Source organism: Gossypium arboreum, chromosome 13 (assembly GCF_025698485.1).
Source record: "Gossypium arboreum isolate Shixiya-1 chromosome 13, ASM2569848v2, whole genome shotgun sequence".
NCBI lineage: Eukaryota > Viridiplantae > Streptophyta > Magnoliopsida > Malvales > Malvaceae > Gossypium > Gossypium arboreum.
Window position 1 is genome coordinate 73,249,152 of NC_069082.1, and position 17,357 is coordinate 73,266,508.

Here is a 17,357-nt window from a genome sequence, read left to right on the forward strand (position 1 = left end):
AACAGCTCGAGCCAACGCCTTTGTCGCAGATTTAAGTCTCTTTGGGTCATCAAATATTTGAGACTTTTGTGATCCGAGTACACATGGCACCTTTCACCAAATAAGTAATGTCGCCAAATCTTTAAGGCGAACACGATGGCTGCCAATTCGAGATCATGAGTCGGATAATTTTTCTCATGTGGCTTTAATTGCCTCGACGATAGGCCACAACTCGACCTTCTTGCATCAATACACAACCTAACCCAAGTAGGGAGGCGTCGCTATAGATGACAAACTCTTTGCGGACTCGGGTTGCACTAGAATTGGGGCTTCAGTCAAATAAGTTTTCATTGATCGAAACTTTTTGACATTTCTTCGTCCATTCGAACTTAACATCCTTTTGGAGTAGCCGTCATCGGCGTGGCTATCGTTGAGAAACCTTTACAAATCATCGGTAATAACCCAGTAAGCCCCAAAAGCTCGAACCTCAAGAATATTTCTCGGAGGTTTCCAATTAAGTATGGCTGAAATTTTATTCGGTCGACTCGAATACCCGATGCAGATACCACATGACCCAAGAAGCTAACCTCTCTTAACCGAACTCACACTTGCTGAACTTAGCATATAATTGCTTATCCCGTAAAATTTGCAAAGACTAACCGCAGTGTTCAAAGATGTTCGGTCTCATTTCTTGAATAGACCAAGATGTCATCAATGAACACGACTACGAATCGATCCAAATATGGTCTCAAGATCCGATTCATTAAATCCATAAATACCGTAGGGCATTAGTGAGCCCAAACGGCATCACTAGGAACTCATAGTGACCATATCTCGCTCAAGGCGGTCTTGGGTACGTCCAATCTCGATTCGCAATTGATAATAGCCCGATCTCAAATCTATTTTCGAGAACACCGAGGCTCCCTTCGCTTGATCGAACAAGTCATCGATACGTGGTAACGGATATTTGTTCTTTATCGTCGCTTTATTGTCGACGATAGTCGATGCATAGCCGCATGGTTCCATCCTTCTTTTCACGAACAATCGGGCGCACCCCAAGGCGAGAAACTCGGAGAGCAAAACCTCTATCCACCAATTCTTGCAACCGAGCTTTCAACTCCTTTAATTCCGTTGGTGCCATACGATACGGGCTATCGAAATTGAGTGGTACGGTACCAATTCGATGCCAAATTCTATTTCTCGAACAGTGGTAAACCCGGTAATTCTTCGGGAAAACATCCGGTATTCACAAACCACGGCACAGATTCGGGTTTCTTTTCTCGATTCCTTGTCATCGAGCACGACGCAAGGTACGCCGCACCCTTTTCTTACATATTTCGGGCCAACATCGCGATATTATATGGCAACCCTTTAAGTCCGTAGACTCAACCCGAATTATCTTATTATTCGCTCCTCAAATCGATAGTCTTGCTCTTGCAATTTACAACCGTGATCGCATGGTCAACCAATCCAAACCAAGAATAACGTCGAACTCATCGAACGGCAAAAGCATCAAGTCCGCCGGAAAACAAGAACCTCGGAACACTAGGGGACTTTTCTTGCACACTTTGTTGACAACCACGTAATGACCCAAGGGTTTGACACCGAATTACAAACTCAAGAGACTCAATAGGCAAAGTCTTATTGGATGCTAAGGTTTCACATATATATGAATGAGTAGAACCAGGTCAATCAAAGCAATCACATTTGTATTGAAAAGAGTGAAAGTACCGTAATGACATCCGAGAGGCAAGATCCTCACGCATGCCAGATGGCATAAGTCCTTGCAGGAGCACGAGCCTCAGATCTGATGGTAGCATCTCTAGATCCTCTCTGACCGCCACTGACATTGCCTATATTTCTAGGTGGCCTACCTCGAGCAGTGGTAGCACCCGGGTTTCCACTCTGACTTACATTCTGTTCATGCATCCTCGGGCAATCCTTCATAAAGTGGTCGGCCGACCCACACTTATAGCAGGAGCGATCACGAAACCAACAGCTCCCCGAATGCCATTTGCCACAATGTGGACACTCCGCCCTCTCTCGGCGATCATTTCCACCACTGGCGATCGAAGTGACTCGTGTGGTCACAGGGGGTCGATCGCGTCCTCGTCTAGAAAAGCCCGAAACGCCTCTAGACCGGCTCGCATCATCTCGAAATCTCTTCGATGCTTGTTGAAGAGACTTTCCCGAGGACCTCTTTCGGAATTCTCCAGTTCCCACATCAGCTTTTTGCTTCTCCTTTCTAAGCTCTTCGGCTTTACAAGCTCGCTCAACAAGTACTACGAACTCTCGTATCTTGAGAATGCCAACGAACATCCTTATATCATCATTCAGCCCATCCTCAAGTTGTTTATACATAATGGCTTGGACGAAATGCATTCTCGCTGCATCGGCTAAGCCTCATAAATTTTCGTCGTAGTCAGAATCGACATAGAACCTTGCTTAAGATCAAGAAATTCCCTTCGCTTTTGGTCGATGAATCTCTGACTGATATATTTTTTTCGGAACTCGGTTTGAAAGAATTCCCAAGTCACTTGCTCTCTAGGTACCACAGAAGTCAGAGTACTCCACCAATAGTAGGCGGACTCACGTAGCAAGGAGATGGTACACTTTAAGCACTCATCGGGTGTACAGGATAGCTCATCGAGCACCCGGATAGTGTTATCCAACCAAAATTCAGCTCGCTCGGCATCATCATCATCCGTAGCCTTAAATTCAGTGGCCCCATGTTTTCGAATCCTATCGACTGGGGGCTTACTTGACCTTATTTGGTCAGTCACCGGAGGTATTGTAGGTGCGGGGGTTGCATTTGTCGGGAATGGAGGTTGTGGAACAGCCGTGTTAGTTCGAATGTATTGATTAAACCATTCGTTCATCACACTATAAAAGGCTTGCCTAGCCTCATCATTCGGATTGCTGGCCATAGGTTGAGAGTCCCGCGCGCTGTCCCTTGCGCGGAGCAGCGCCACACTCTCCACATCATCAGCTATCGCTTCGGTTGGGATCGGATCCATTGCTATAAACAAACACAAAGTCAAATTGTCGTAAATCACCACACTATCGGTTCATCATTTAATGGCATGTATAGCTAGACCCCAAACACATCACGGTAGTCCTAGAATCGACTAAACCATGGCTCGATACCAATAAAATTGTAACACCCGAACCCGAGACCATCGCCGGTGTCGGACACGAGGGGTTAACAAGCCAAGTTCACATATTTTGCCCACCCATTTGGCATTTCCAGTCAGGCTGGAAAACTGCATCACCGTCGCCTTAAAAATCATATCTCGAGTTTTAAAACTCGGTAACTGGTTTCGTAAATTTTCCCTGAATTTAGACTCATGTATCCATCCATGGATTTTTTTCTAGAATTTTTGGTCGGGCCAATTGGTACAGTTTATTAGTTAAAGCCACCCATGTTGCAGGGATCGACTGCTCTGACCTTCGCGCGTTACAACTTGAATATCTCACTGTACAGGACTTTAATACTGGTGCCGTTTGTTTCTAATGAAACTAGACTCAAAATGGAATCTGTACATATAAGGAATGACTCCTAATTCTTTCTGGATAATTTATAGTAAATTTTTAAAGTTGCAACAGGGGACCCAGAAACCGTTCTGGCCCTGTCTCACAATAGCTTTAATATCTCTTAACATGTAACTCCTATGACCATTTCGTTTCTTCCATATGAAAATAGACTCATCAAGGTTCATTTACATAGCTTATTCACTATTTAATACCATTCCTACAAATTTTGGTGATTTTTCACATTCACGTCACTGCAGCTGGCAGCATCTGTTTTTAAGGTAGGTCTTACCTATTTTGTAGTCTCCATGAACCAACTAGTCTTGCCATACATAGGTTCATATATGATCATTTTAACCATACCAATGGCTGATCATGTGACCAACACTCCCATTTCCAATCCATAATCACATCATGACACCATATATATACATACAAACCAAAAATAGTCCAAGTTCATGCCTCCTTTTACGAGCCATTTTCGCATGGCCGTATACATATACATCACCACATTTTTAAACCAACAAGGGGTAGTCCTATACATGCCATTTCAAAGTTCAAACAAAATTTATACCAAAATAGAGGCGTTGATAGTGTGGATGACTTCGACTTTATTGATCCCGAATCCGATTGCTATCGAAATTAAATCTATAAAACAGAGAGCCAAAGTAACGGGTAAGCATTTTTACGCTTAGTAAGTCTCAAGGAATATAATCAACTCTAATTACAGCAATACATTCACATAGCCAAATGCATCATTTCATTAATACACATTCTTACTTCACACTTCATCATTATATACTTTCACAAAGTATCAATCAATTCAATAACTGAAATTCATTAGTCGATTGAGCGAATGTTGCTCAAGCATGTCGACTTTCCAATGCACATATAAACGTACCTTATTCTTTGGGCTTCTCGAGTGTACTAATTGAATTTATTACAGCAACCAACACTCACCTCCAGCCCAAGATTCTTCGGAATATAACCGGGTATAAGCATGTGCACAAATGCCTTCGGGTCTTAGCCCGGATAGAATGACTCGCACGAATGCCTTCGGGTCTTAGCCCGGATAGAATGACTCGCACGAATGCCTTCGGGTCTTAGCCCGGATATAGCCACTAGCACAATTGCCTTCGGGTCTTAACCCGGATATAATTTCCAGCATAATTGTCTTCGGGGCTTACCTCGGATATCATTCAATTTCTCATGCACACATACATCAATAATCATTGGACATACATATTTCATTTTCGTTACTAAGGCTCAAACACAATTATAATCATTAGCATAATCGCCTTCGGGACTTAGCCCGGGTATTATTCGGATACTCATACACACATAAATCAATAATCAATACATCCATATTTCATTCCACATAATTCAAGTAAGGTCACTTCTTGAGGACTTACCTCGGATGTTGTCGAACGGCTTTTACGGCTATTCGATCACTTTTTCCTTCCCCTTGTCCAATTGTGGCCCTCTTAGCTCTTGAGCTAATTCAAACAAATTAAATCTATTAAAACCTCATTGTGCTAGTTTATGGCGAATATGACAAGGAGTTTAAATGGTCATATGGCCACTCTTTAGCTTGAATACACAATGGTCATGCACATTTTATACTACATCAAGCAATTCAATACAATTTATTCGAGCATCAAGGAAAAGCTAAGGCCTTCAATAGGCTACCCAAGGCCGAATATTCATGTACATGTTGAGGCCAATTATGCACTTAATACCTCACAAAAACAGCATGCATTTTACTAGTTAATGCTTTGCATATTGTTGCTCAAAACTTATAATATAGCATCAAGCACTCATATGTGTGCTAGGCGAATGTGCTTGCAATTTCACATTCATTCTTCAACATCTTCTTCTTTAAACCAACATATTCATCACTTAGTTCACAACCAAACATCATGTGCAAACATATATATACATATATGAGCATGGCCAATTTCAAGGTGTCCATAGCCATCCAAAACACAAATTTTAACTAACATGCAAGAAGCATGAACCATGCTTATGAATGCATCATGGCGAATATGACAATCATGCTCCTTTTCAACTTCAATCATGATTAAACAAAAGAAAACTCAAAATCTTACTCAAGAGTAGACAATCCATCATTGCATGCATCATCATCAAGCTTTACACTTAGCATGCAATGGCTTTATCACCATAACAACTTTGGCCAAATACCATTTCCATGGCATAACAAAGATTTGAGCCATGGCTAACATGCACATCAAGTTAGCAACCAAAACATGCATGAAACTCCTAACACAACCTCATACATACCTTAATCTTGATGCAAACTTAGCCAAATCTCCTTCTAGATCTCTTCCAAACAAAAAAATGGAGCAAAAATCCCTCCTTCTTCCTTAGTTTTGGCTCAAAGAAAGGATGAACAAAATTTTTCTTTCTTTCTCTACAACTCACGGCAATGGGGGGGGAATACCACACTCACACACATTTTTTTTTTCATTCTTTTCTTACCGATACACCTTTGTTTATTATTTCTCCCTAATGCACCAACGAAACATGTTTCATGACATGTTTTGCCCATCCTCTCTTGCCATGGCCGGCCACTTCATGTTGGGGGGGGGAATTTGACATGCAAATCCCTTATTTTTGCATGCATGAGCAACTAGTCATCACACATTTCCCCATCATACTTTCAAAGTTCACTACTAGGTCCTTTCTAGAGAAATTCACATTTATAACACTAAATCGAAACATCAAAAATGTCACACACAAATTAACACATATCATAGGCATCAAAATAAATTTTAAATTATTTTTATGCCTCGGTTTTGTGGTCCCGAAACCACATCCCGACTAGGGTCAATTTTGGGCTGTCACATATAACTTATCATGCTCTCATATGCATGAATTCAATCATACATCCGATTGTCACTATAAGTACATGGTACATACATAAGACATATATATATATTCATAGCTATATATGATTATCATCACTTAATCATTTACTCATAATTATGCACAATCAAGATATACACATGCATATATATATATATATATATATAATGCATACTTTAATATTATACACTTTTATTTTCAAATTACAGTATAGTTCCAAAACATATAGTTAACTCCGAATGTCATCTTATCAACATTTACCACAATACCAATTTCCATTTAGCTTTAATGCTTCACACACAAATACCTACACACTCATATGCATACAATCCATTTGAGATCATTATATGACCCATTTAACCCTAACTACTCAAGCTTAAACTTTCATATACAAATTCCATCTCATGATCAAATGTAGCAAATTACACATAGGTTATATCATTGCCAAACAATGACCGAATATGCATATCAAATAATTAGGTTACTTAACACCTAACTCACATAGCCAAAGTATATATAACCTTAATGTTCAAATATGAATACCACCCAAAATTCTTATGACTTAACCCTTAACCCCATTTTGCCGAATATTCATTAAATATTTAGTTCACATACTCATGCATAAACGATTGAAAATTTCCTTTAACCAAACATACATTCGGTAATAGCCACAACGACTTAACAAGTCTTAGAAACATTCTTTATCATTTTAACTTCATCTATTTACTCCCAAAGACCGAATGCACATATATATAAATGAAGAATAATGTCGAATGCCATTAACTAATAAAGCCACACATACACACACAACTTATATACAAAATTTATCCTTACATAGCCTATAGCTAATTCGGCTATTCATCCCCCAACCTATCAAAACTTCAAATCAAATTCATTTGGCCGAATACACATATACTTATATAATGCACATATAACATTTTTCTTCATGACACATTCGGCTTTGGCAAAATTTCATTATAGAACCCGAATAGCCACTTCACAATCTTATGTATCATCTACTTAATGCTTCACAATTAGCATGCTAATGACATCAATGCAATCCACCATAATTTTATTTTTTAAAACACCTTAGCTGAATCTTAACTCATTCAAAACCTACCTTCAAACCATAAAATAGGTAGAATTTAAACTAATCATCCAAATGATGCTTAAGTTTCCAAGAATAACATTGAACTTACCTTAATTTAGCCAACCACCATAGCCGAAGTTTCCCAAAGATTTTCTTCTTCTTCTTCTTCTTCTTCTAGTTACGGCAATGGAGGAGCAAACATGGACTAACTTTGGTTTCTTCTCCCACTAATCAATATTTTATTTTTCTTTATTCATTATTTCCTTTTGTAATATAAAATATTAACATAAAATAAATATAATATGTTTTAATCAATACCATGGCCAGCCACTATCTAAAAGAATTGGCTAATTTGACATACAAGCCAACCTTTTTGACAACATGTACTATTAGATCACTTTTACATTTGCCTAACACATTTCACAATTGTCTCACTTAAGTCCCAACTAATAAATTTCACATACAAATGACAAAGTAAAGTATGAAACTTTCACACATGCATATTCACATATAATAAACATAGAATATGACGGTTAATTATTTTTATGACTCGATTTTGTGGTCCCGAAACCACTTTCCGACTAGGGTCAAATTAGGGCTGTCACAGGGAGGGTGTCGTTTACACACCTGGTTGATAATGATTGATGATGATATCTCCCACGCAATAATCCTGCAATCGATCACTAACACATTAGACTTACGAATTAACGATAACTATCATAAATCCACATCAACTAACCCAATCATCACACAAGTTAGTCATTTACGGATGAGGGGCAAAATAGTCATTTAACACCCTAGGGGCAAAATGGTAATTTTACCCCACAAGGGTATCTCGATAATTCTACCCTACAGGGGTATTTCGGTAATTCTATCCTACAGGGGTATTTCGGTAATTCTACCTTACAGGGGTATTTCGGTAATTCTACCCTACAGGGGTATTTCAATAATTCTACAACATATCCACTTGGGCCTACGGACCCATTGGGACCACATGGCCCATTTCAGCCCATCGCACTCAAATAGCCGCCCCATCTGCTAGAGTAATGAGAATACACACCTGTTAGGAGACTGCAGCTAATCAAGGCTCCAAACACTCTTAGTCGACGCCCAACCCAAACGAGCACGCCACAAAGCGAAAGGATCAGCCAAGAAGGGTATGCCCTCTCGTCCTCATGGTTTGCTCTATTTAAAGCCAGCTCTTTATTCTACTCTTATGTTAGCTTCCCGATGTGGGATCCCTCCATCACCAGAGTTTAAAACCAACACCAACTCTTGCCGTCCCAACATAGCAAAATAATCAACCTTTGCGTGCCAAGGGATTCGAACCAAAGTCCTCTCACATGCCAACTCACACCAACACCACTAGGCCATCAACTCATTTGTGTCATAAATCCAACACATTAAACTTTAAAGCGCACCTACTTGCTTTTAGATTTATTGAAAAGAAAAACCAAAATATATTGCAAGAGCCAAGACTTGAACCTTGGACCCCTTGCTTCCTCTATGGCGTCACTTCCTTGTCCCCTAAGTGGCGCCACCTTGCCACTACACCTCACTCATTTTTGTGTCATCTTTTACCCCTTTACTCTTAAAAGCCCAAACCCCAATTGCATCAATTGCTCATAAAATTAAAATTCAAGACTATCACGAATTTAACTTAAGTTTGGGCCTTCTGAACACCTGCACCGAGACCGCTGTTTGAGTCGGACACGAGGGTTTGTGTGACTTAAATCACTTGCTTTCACAAATCCATATTAAAAAATTTCTAGGCAGCTTGGCTAACTCACACACTCCACCTTAAAAATCATATCTTGAGTTCCAAAACTCGAAAATGAGTTTCGTAATTTTTCCCTGAAACTAGACTCATATGTCCATCTATATATTGTTTTCTAGAATTTTTGGTCAGGCCAATTAGTACAGTTTATTAGTTAAATTCTCCCCTGTTACAGGTGCGACTACACCGACCTTCATTCATTACTTAATTGGATATCTCCTGCACAGGGCTTCAATACTGATTCCTTTTGTTTCTATAGAAACTATACTCAAAAAGGAATCTATACATATATGGCATGACTTCTAAATGTCTCTGGTTAATTTATAATGAATTTCCAAAGTCGATCGGGGATCCGAAACCGTTCGCCCTGCCTCACGAAAAATTTAACATCTCATAATATATCGCTCATATGAACGTTTGCTCACATGAAAATAGATTCATTAAGGTTCGATTACATAATTTATTCACTATTTAATTCCATTCCTACTATTTTTAGTGATTTTTCACATCCACATCATCTTGCCGCCAAAGATCTATTTTAAGGTAAACTTTACCTATTTCATGATCCTCCATGGATCAACTAGAGTTTGTCATACATATACCAAAAGTGATCATGAATAACCATTCCCATGACTAACCGCTACCAACATTTCCATACCTCTCGACGGACAACATACAAAACGATTATAATGCTATGATCAAAGTATTTTTAAGCCATTTTCGCATGGCTATCCAAATTTACACAAAACCGAAAGGTACATGACCAACAACAAAAGGGTAGTCCTATACATGCCATTTCAAAGTTCAACCAAAAATATACCAAAAGGAGCTTTGATAGTGTGGGCGACTTCGACTTCAAAAATCCCGAGTCCGAGAAATGAAGAACCAAAATCTATAAAAGAGAATTAAATATCGAGTAAGCATTAAATGCTTAGTAAGTTTTGAGCAAAGAATTTAAGCACAATCAAGTATAGCATTCATATAACTAAACGGATAATTCCATATATACATATTCTCAAATCATTCCTACTTCACATTCCAACCCCTATATTCATACATAAGGGTCATCTTAGCCAAATACCGAAGCTCATTACTCGATCGAGCAAATATTATTCAAGGAATCAACTATTCCAATGGACATACGAAACATACCTCATTGTTGGGATTTTACAAGCGTATTAACTGAAATTTTACAGAAGATCACTCATTCCCGAATCACGCACCTTCGAATTTAACCGGATATAGCTACTGCTCAAATGCCTTGGGACATAGCCCGTTATAGTAACTCTCACAAATGCCTTCGGATTTAACCCGGATTTAGTAACTCGCACCAATGCCTTCGGGCTTAGCCCGGAATTAGTAACTCACACAAATGCCTTCGGATCTTAGTCCGGATATAGTAACTCGCACAAATGCCTTCAGATCTTAGTCTGGATATAGTCACTTAGCACAAAGCCTTCGGGACTTAGACCGGACATCATTCGAATAACCATGCACACTTATCAATAAATCATGACACATCCGTATTTCATTTTCATTACCAAAGCTCAAACACAAGACACTTATCACACTTGCAATTTCGGCTCAATAGCCACATACAAAGAGCATAATTTTGATTTGCTTAAAACATGATCTAATCAAATCATAATCAAAGTTCCATTACTCAAAAACTTACCTCGGATGTGGTCGAACGATTTCGGCGGTTATTCGATAACTTTTTCCTTTCCCTTATCCAACTGTGGTCCTCTAAGCTCTTGAGCTAATTCAAACAAATTTAACTTATTAAAGTCTCATTATGCTAGCTTATGGCCGAATATGACAAGGAGTTTAATAGGTCATATGGCCACCCTTTAGCTCAAATACACAATGGTCATGCGCATTTTTAATCACATTAAGCAATTTAACATAATTCATTTGAACATCAAAAGAGAAGGTCAAGGTACTTATCCCATATATACATTAGACATTAGAGTCACATATGTATGAAATCACGAATCGAATTCAACATATTAGCTAATATTCCCCTTAGCCGAATTTTCTAAGTCAAGATAAAAGCATCAATATGCTTGCCTATGGCTGAACATACACATCAACTTATGTACTCATTCATGTGGCCGAACATACACATCTATGCTAAGGCCAATTGCAACACTTAATACATTCTACAAGTATGGTCACTTGTATTGACTAAACACCGTTTTGTTTCAAGTTCAAAACTTGGCTAATACACATATATACACTATTAAAGCATCCTCTCCCTTTCCATCAATTCTACACATGCATTACTCATTAATTTACAAAATTATATTCGGCCTTGGCACACAACTTGCTAGCCGATTCTTCTCCATCTAGCAACTAATGCACATATGTGCTCATTTGTTAGACTCTACTTCATCTAACAACAACCATATTTCCCTTCTACTTCCTACCATGGTCGAATGCATCACAACACCATACCATTTCAATTTTTGGTCATGGTTAAACAAAGAACTTAATGTCTCACTCAAAAATGCTAAAAAGAAGATTCAAGAGTCATCAATCCACCATCACATGCATCATTACAAAGCTTCACTTTTAGCATGCAAATGTCATCAACACAAATCCATGTTAGCCGAATATCCTCTCCATGACATAGTAAAGATTTGAACCATGGGCTAGTTAGAACTCAAGCTAACAACTAAAACATGCATCCATCTCATGGAACATCATCAAACATACCTTAGTCTATCAAGCCACCATAGTCGATTTCCTCAAAGCTCTTTTTCCTTCTTTTTCTTTCTCCTATTCGGCCAAGAACAACATGAGAGCTTTTCTCTTCCTTTTTTTTTTCTTTTTCTTTCTTCTATTCATGGCAATGGAGGGGGGGCATGGATGAGACCATTTTTTTTTTTCATCACTCCTCCCTTTCATTATTTTATTTTTCCTAACATACATCACTAACATAACATGTTTGTGACATGTTTCCACCCATAGCATGGCCGGCCACTATACTTTAATTTGGCTAATTTGACATGAAAGGACAAGCACTTTCCCACATATGTTAATAGGCCACTTGAACACTTGCCTAGCATATTTCTAAATTGTCTCACATAAGTCCCTACTAATAAATTTCACATACACCCACCAAATTAAAGTATGGAACTATCACACAAGCATTTACGCACATCATAAACATGTAATATAACCTTTAATTATTTATAAGACTCGGTTTCGTGGTCCCAAACCACTTTTCGACTAGGGTCAATTTAGGGCTGTCACAACTCTCCCCACTTAAGAAATTTTCGCCCCAAAATCTTACCGGTAAATAGGTTTGGGTATCGCTCTTTTATAGAGTTCTCGGGTTCCCAAGTAGCTTCTTCTATCCCGTGTTTGAGCCATAACACTTTCACTAACGGAACCCTTTTGTTTCGCAACTCTTTCACTTCACGAGCTAGGATACGAATCGGTTCTTCTTCATAACTCAAGTCGGATTGAATTTCAACTTCTGGTGGATTAATCACGTGTGACGGATCAGATCTATAACGTCGAAGCATCGAAACATGAAAGACGCCGTGAATCTTTTCAAGTTCAGGGGGCAAAATCAATCTATACGCAACTGGACCAACTCGTTCGGAGTTTCGTACGACCTAATGAATCTCGGGCTCAACTTGCCCTTACGGCCAAATCTGAGTATCTTTTTCCAAGGTGAGACCTTAAGAAACACTTTGTCTCCCACCGATACTCAATATCTCTTCGCTTTAAATCCGCGTCACGACTTCGACGATCCGATGTCGCTTCAGATTTTCACTTAATTATTTTTACTTTCTGCTCAAAGATCTTTAATCAAATCCACTCCGAAAATTTTGCTTTCACCGAGCTCGGTCCAAAACAATGGTGTACGGCATTTACGCTCGCATAAGGCCTCGTAAGGTGCCATCTTAATACTTGATTGAAAACTATTGTTGTGTTTAATTCAATCAAAGGTAAATACCGCTCCCACGAACCATCGAACTCGAGGATGCAACATCTCAACATATCCTCAAGTATCCGAATTATTCGCCGGATTGACCATCGGTTTGTGGATGAAAAGCGGTGCTAAAATGCAGCTTGGTACCCAAAGCTTCTTGCAATTTCTTCCAAAATCGCGAGGTGAATCTCGGATCTCTATCGACACAATAGAAATCAAGACCCGTGTAATCTCACAACCGAGAAACATACAATTCAGCTAGTTTATCCAATGAAAATCCGTGACGTACGGGGATAAAGTGAGCCGACTTAGTCATTCTATCAACAACAACCCAAATCGCATCTTTCTTACTTGCCGACATTGGCAACCCAGATACAAAATCCATCGTGACTCTTCCCATTTCCATTCAGGTATCATGATCGGTCAAGCAAACCAAAGAGCACTTGATGCTCGCCTTCACTTGTCGACATACTAAGCACTTCGAGACAAAATCGGAAATGTCTCGCTTCATACCATGCCACCAAACCGACGCCTTAAGTCGTTGTACATTTTCGCACTCCGGGTGAATTGACATTCGGCTACAATGAGCTTCGCTCGTAATCATCGAAATAAGTTCAATGCCTTGGAACACACAAACGACTTCTAAACCTCAAACAATCGTCGTCATCAATTCAAACTCGATTCCATGTTCAAACACATCCAGCCCGCTTTGCAACCAATTCATCGTCGACTTTCTCGAGCTTCACGAATTTGATGAATCAATAATGGCTTGGCCTTTAATTCGCTACTAACACGTTGTCGGGTAAAATGCATAAGTGTACATTCATCGTCAGAAGCAAAACAGTGATTTCCGCTTAAGGCGTCCGCAACCACATTAGCCTTTCCCGGTGATAATCAATGACAAGCTCATAATCTTTCAACAACTCAAGCCAACGCCTTTGTCGCAGATTCAAGTCTCTTTGAGTCACCAAATATTTGAGACTTTTGTGATCCAAAAATACATGGCACTTCTCACCAAATAAGTAATGTCGCCATATTTTCAAGGCGAATACGATGGCAGCTAATTCGAGATCATGGGTCGGATAATTTTTCTCATGTGGCTTTAATTGTCTCGATGCATAGGCCACAACTCGACCTTCTTGCATTAATACGCAACCTAACCCAAGTAGGGAGGCGTCACTATAGATGACAAACTCTTTGCCCGATTCGGCCGCACAAAATTGAGCTTCACCAAATAAGTTTTCAATTGATCAAAACTTTTCGACATTTTTCCGTCCATTCAACTTAACATCTTTTTGAAGTAGCTTCGTCATGGGTGTGGCTATCATCGAGAAACCTTTTACAAACCGTCGGTAGTGTAAGCAAGTCCCAAAAAGCTCGAACCTCAGAATATTTCTGAGGCTTCCAGCTAAGTATGGCTGAAATTTTGCTCGGTCAACTCGAATACCCGCGGACACCACATGACCCAAGAAGCTAACCTCTCTTAACCGAACTCACACTTCATCGAACTTAGCATATAACCGCTATCCCGTAAAATTTGCAACACTAATCTCGTGTGCTCAAGATGTTCGGTCTCATCTATTGAATAGACCAAGATGTCGTCGATGAACACAACTATGAACCGTCCAAATATCGTCTCAAGATCCGATTCATCAAATCCATAAATACCGCAGGGGCATTAGTGAGCCCAAACGGCATCACTAAGAACTCGTAGTGGCCGTATCTCGTTCTGAAAGTAGTTTTGGGTATATCCGAATCTCGAATTCACAACTGGTAATAACCCGATCTCAAATCTATCTTTGAAAACACTGAGGCTCCCTTTAGTTGATCAAACAAATCATCAGTACGCGGTAACGAATATTTATTCTTTATCGTCACTTTATTCAGCTGACGATAGTCGATGCACAACCTCATGGTTCCGTCCTTCTTTTTCACAAACAATACTGGTGCACCCTAAGGTGAGAAACTTGGTCGAGCGAAACCTCTATCCGTCAATTCTTGCAACTGAGCTTTCAACTCTTTTAACTCGGTTGGTGCCATACGATACGGAGCTATCGAAATTGGCGTAGTCTCAGGTACAAGCTCAATACCAAACTCTACTTCCCGAACAGGTGGTAAACCCTGTAATTCTTCGGGAAGAACATCCGGGTATTCACAAACCACCGGCACAGATTCGGGTTTCTTCTCTAATTCTTTGTCATCAAGTACATACGCAAGGTATGCTTCGCACCCCTTTCTTACATATTTCTGGGCCAACATTGCTGATATTACAGCTGGCAACCCCTTTAAGTCCAAAGACTCAACTCGAATTATCTCGTTATTTGCGCACCTCAAATCAATAGTCTTGCTTTTGCAATTCACAACCGTATCATGAACGGTCAACCAATCTAAACGAGGATAACATCAAATTCATCAAACGGCAAAAGCATCAAGTCCGCCGGAAAATAGGAACCTCGAATTTCTAGGGGGCATTTCTTACACACTTTGTCGACAAGCACGTAATGACCCAAGGGATTTGACACCCGAATTACGAACTCAGTAGACTCAATAGGTAAAGTCTTACTGGATGCTAAGGTTTCACATATATAAGAATGAGTAGAACCAGGGTCAATCAAAGCAATCACATTAGTATCAAAGAGAGTAAAAGTACCGGTAAGAACATCTAGCGAGGAAGCATCCTCGCGTGCGCGTATAGCATAAGCCCTAGCAGGAGCACGAGCCCCAGATCTGGTCGCAGCATCTCTAGATCCTCTCTGACCACCACTAGCATTGCCCGTATTTCTAGATGGTCTACCCCGAAGCAAGTGGTAGCACCCGGCTTCCACTCGATTTACATTCTGCTTAGACAATCTCGGGCAATCTTTGATAAAGTGGTCGGTGACCAAGACTTGTGTAACAGAGCGTTCATGGAATCTACAAGCTCCCGAAAGTGCCATTTATCATAATATCGACACTCCGTTCTATCTCGACGATCATTTCCCACACTGGCGACCGAAGTGACTCGTGTGCTCACAGGGGGTCGATTGCGATCTCGTCTAGAAAAGCCCGAAGTGTCTCTAGACCGGCCTAAGCCATCTCTAAATTTCTCCGATGACTGTGGGAAGGGCTTCCCCGAAGACCTCTTACGAAACTCCCTTGCTCCCACCTTAGCTTTTCTTTTCTCCATACTGAGCTCTTCGGCTTTGCAAGCTCGCTCGACAAGTGCCACGAATTCTCGGATTTCCAAAATGCCAACATACAGCTTTATATCATCATTCAGCCCATCCTTGAAACGTTTACACATCACAGCTTCTGAAGAAATGCATTCTCGCGCGTACCGGCTAAGCCTTACAAATTTTTGTTCATAGTCGGTAACCGACATGGAACCTTGTTTGAGTTCGAGAAATTCCTTCCGTTTTTGGTCAATGAATCTCTAACTAATATACTCCCTTCGAAACTCGGTTTAGAAGAACTCCCAAGTTACTTGCTCTCTGGGCACGACAAAAGTCAACGTGTTCCACCAATAGTAGGCAGAATCACGTAGCAAGGAGATGGTACACTTTAGGCACTCATCGGGTGTGCAAGATTGCTCATCGAGTACCTGGATAGTGTTGTCCAACCAAAATTCCGCTTGCTCGGCATCATCGCTGTCCGTAGCTTTAAATTCAGTAGCCCCGTGTTTTTGGATTCTGTCAACTGGGGGCTTATTTGACCTTATTTGGTCAGTTACCGGAGGTATTGTAGGTGCGGGGGTGGTATTTGTCAGGAATGGATGTTGTGGAACAGCCGCATTAGTTCGAATGTATTGGTTGAACCAATCATTCATCACGCTATAGAAAGCTTGTCTAGCTTCATCGTTCGGATTACTAGCATTAGGTTGAGAGTCCGCCGGCACTGTCCCTTGCGCGGGAGCAGGCGCTACACTCTCAAGATCATCAGCTACCACTCGGTCGGGATCGGGATCCCTTACTATAAATAAACACATTTGCAAATGTCAGAAATCACCACACTATCAAATAATCACATAAAATGGCATGTATAGCTAAACCCAACGCATTACGGTAGTCCTAGAATCGAGTAAACCGTAGCTCTGATACCAATTTAATTGTAACACCCCGTACCCGAGACCGTTGCTGGAGTCGGACACGAGGGGTTTGCAGACTTAAATC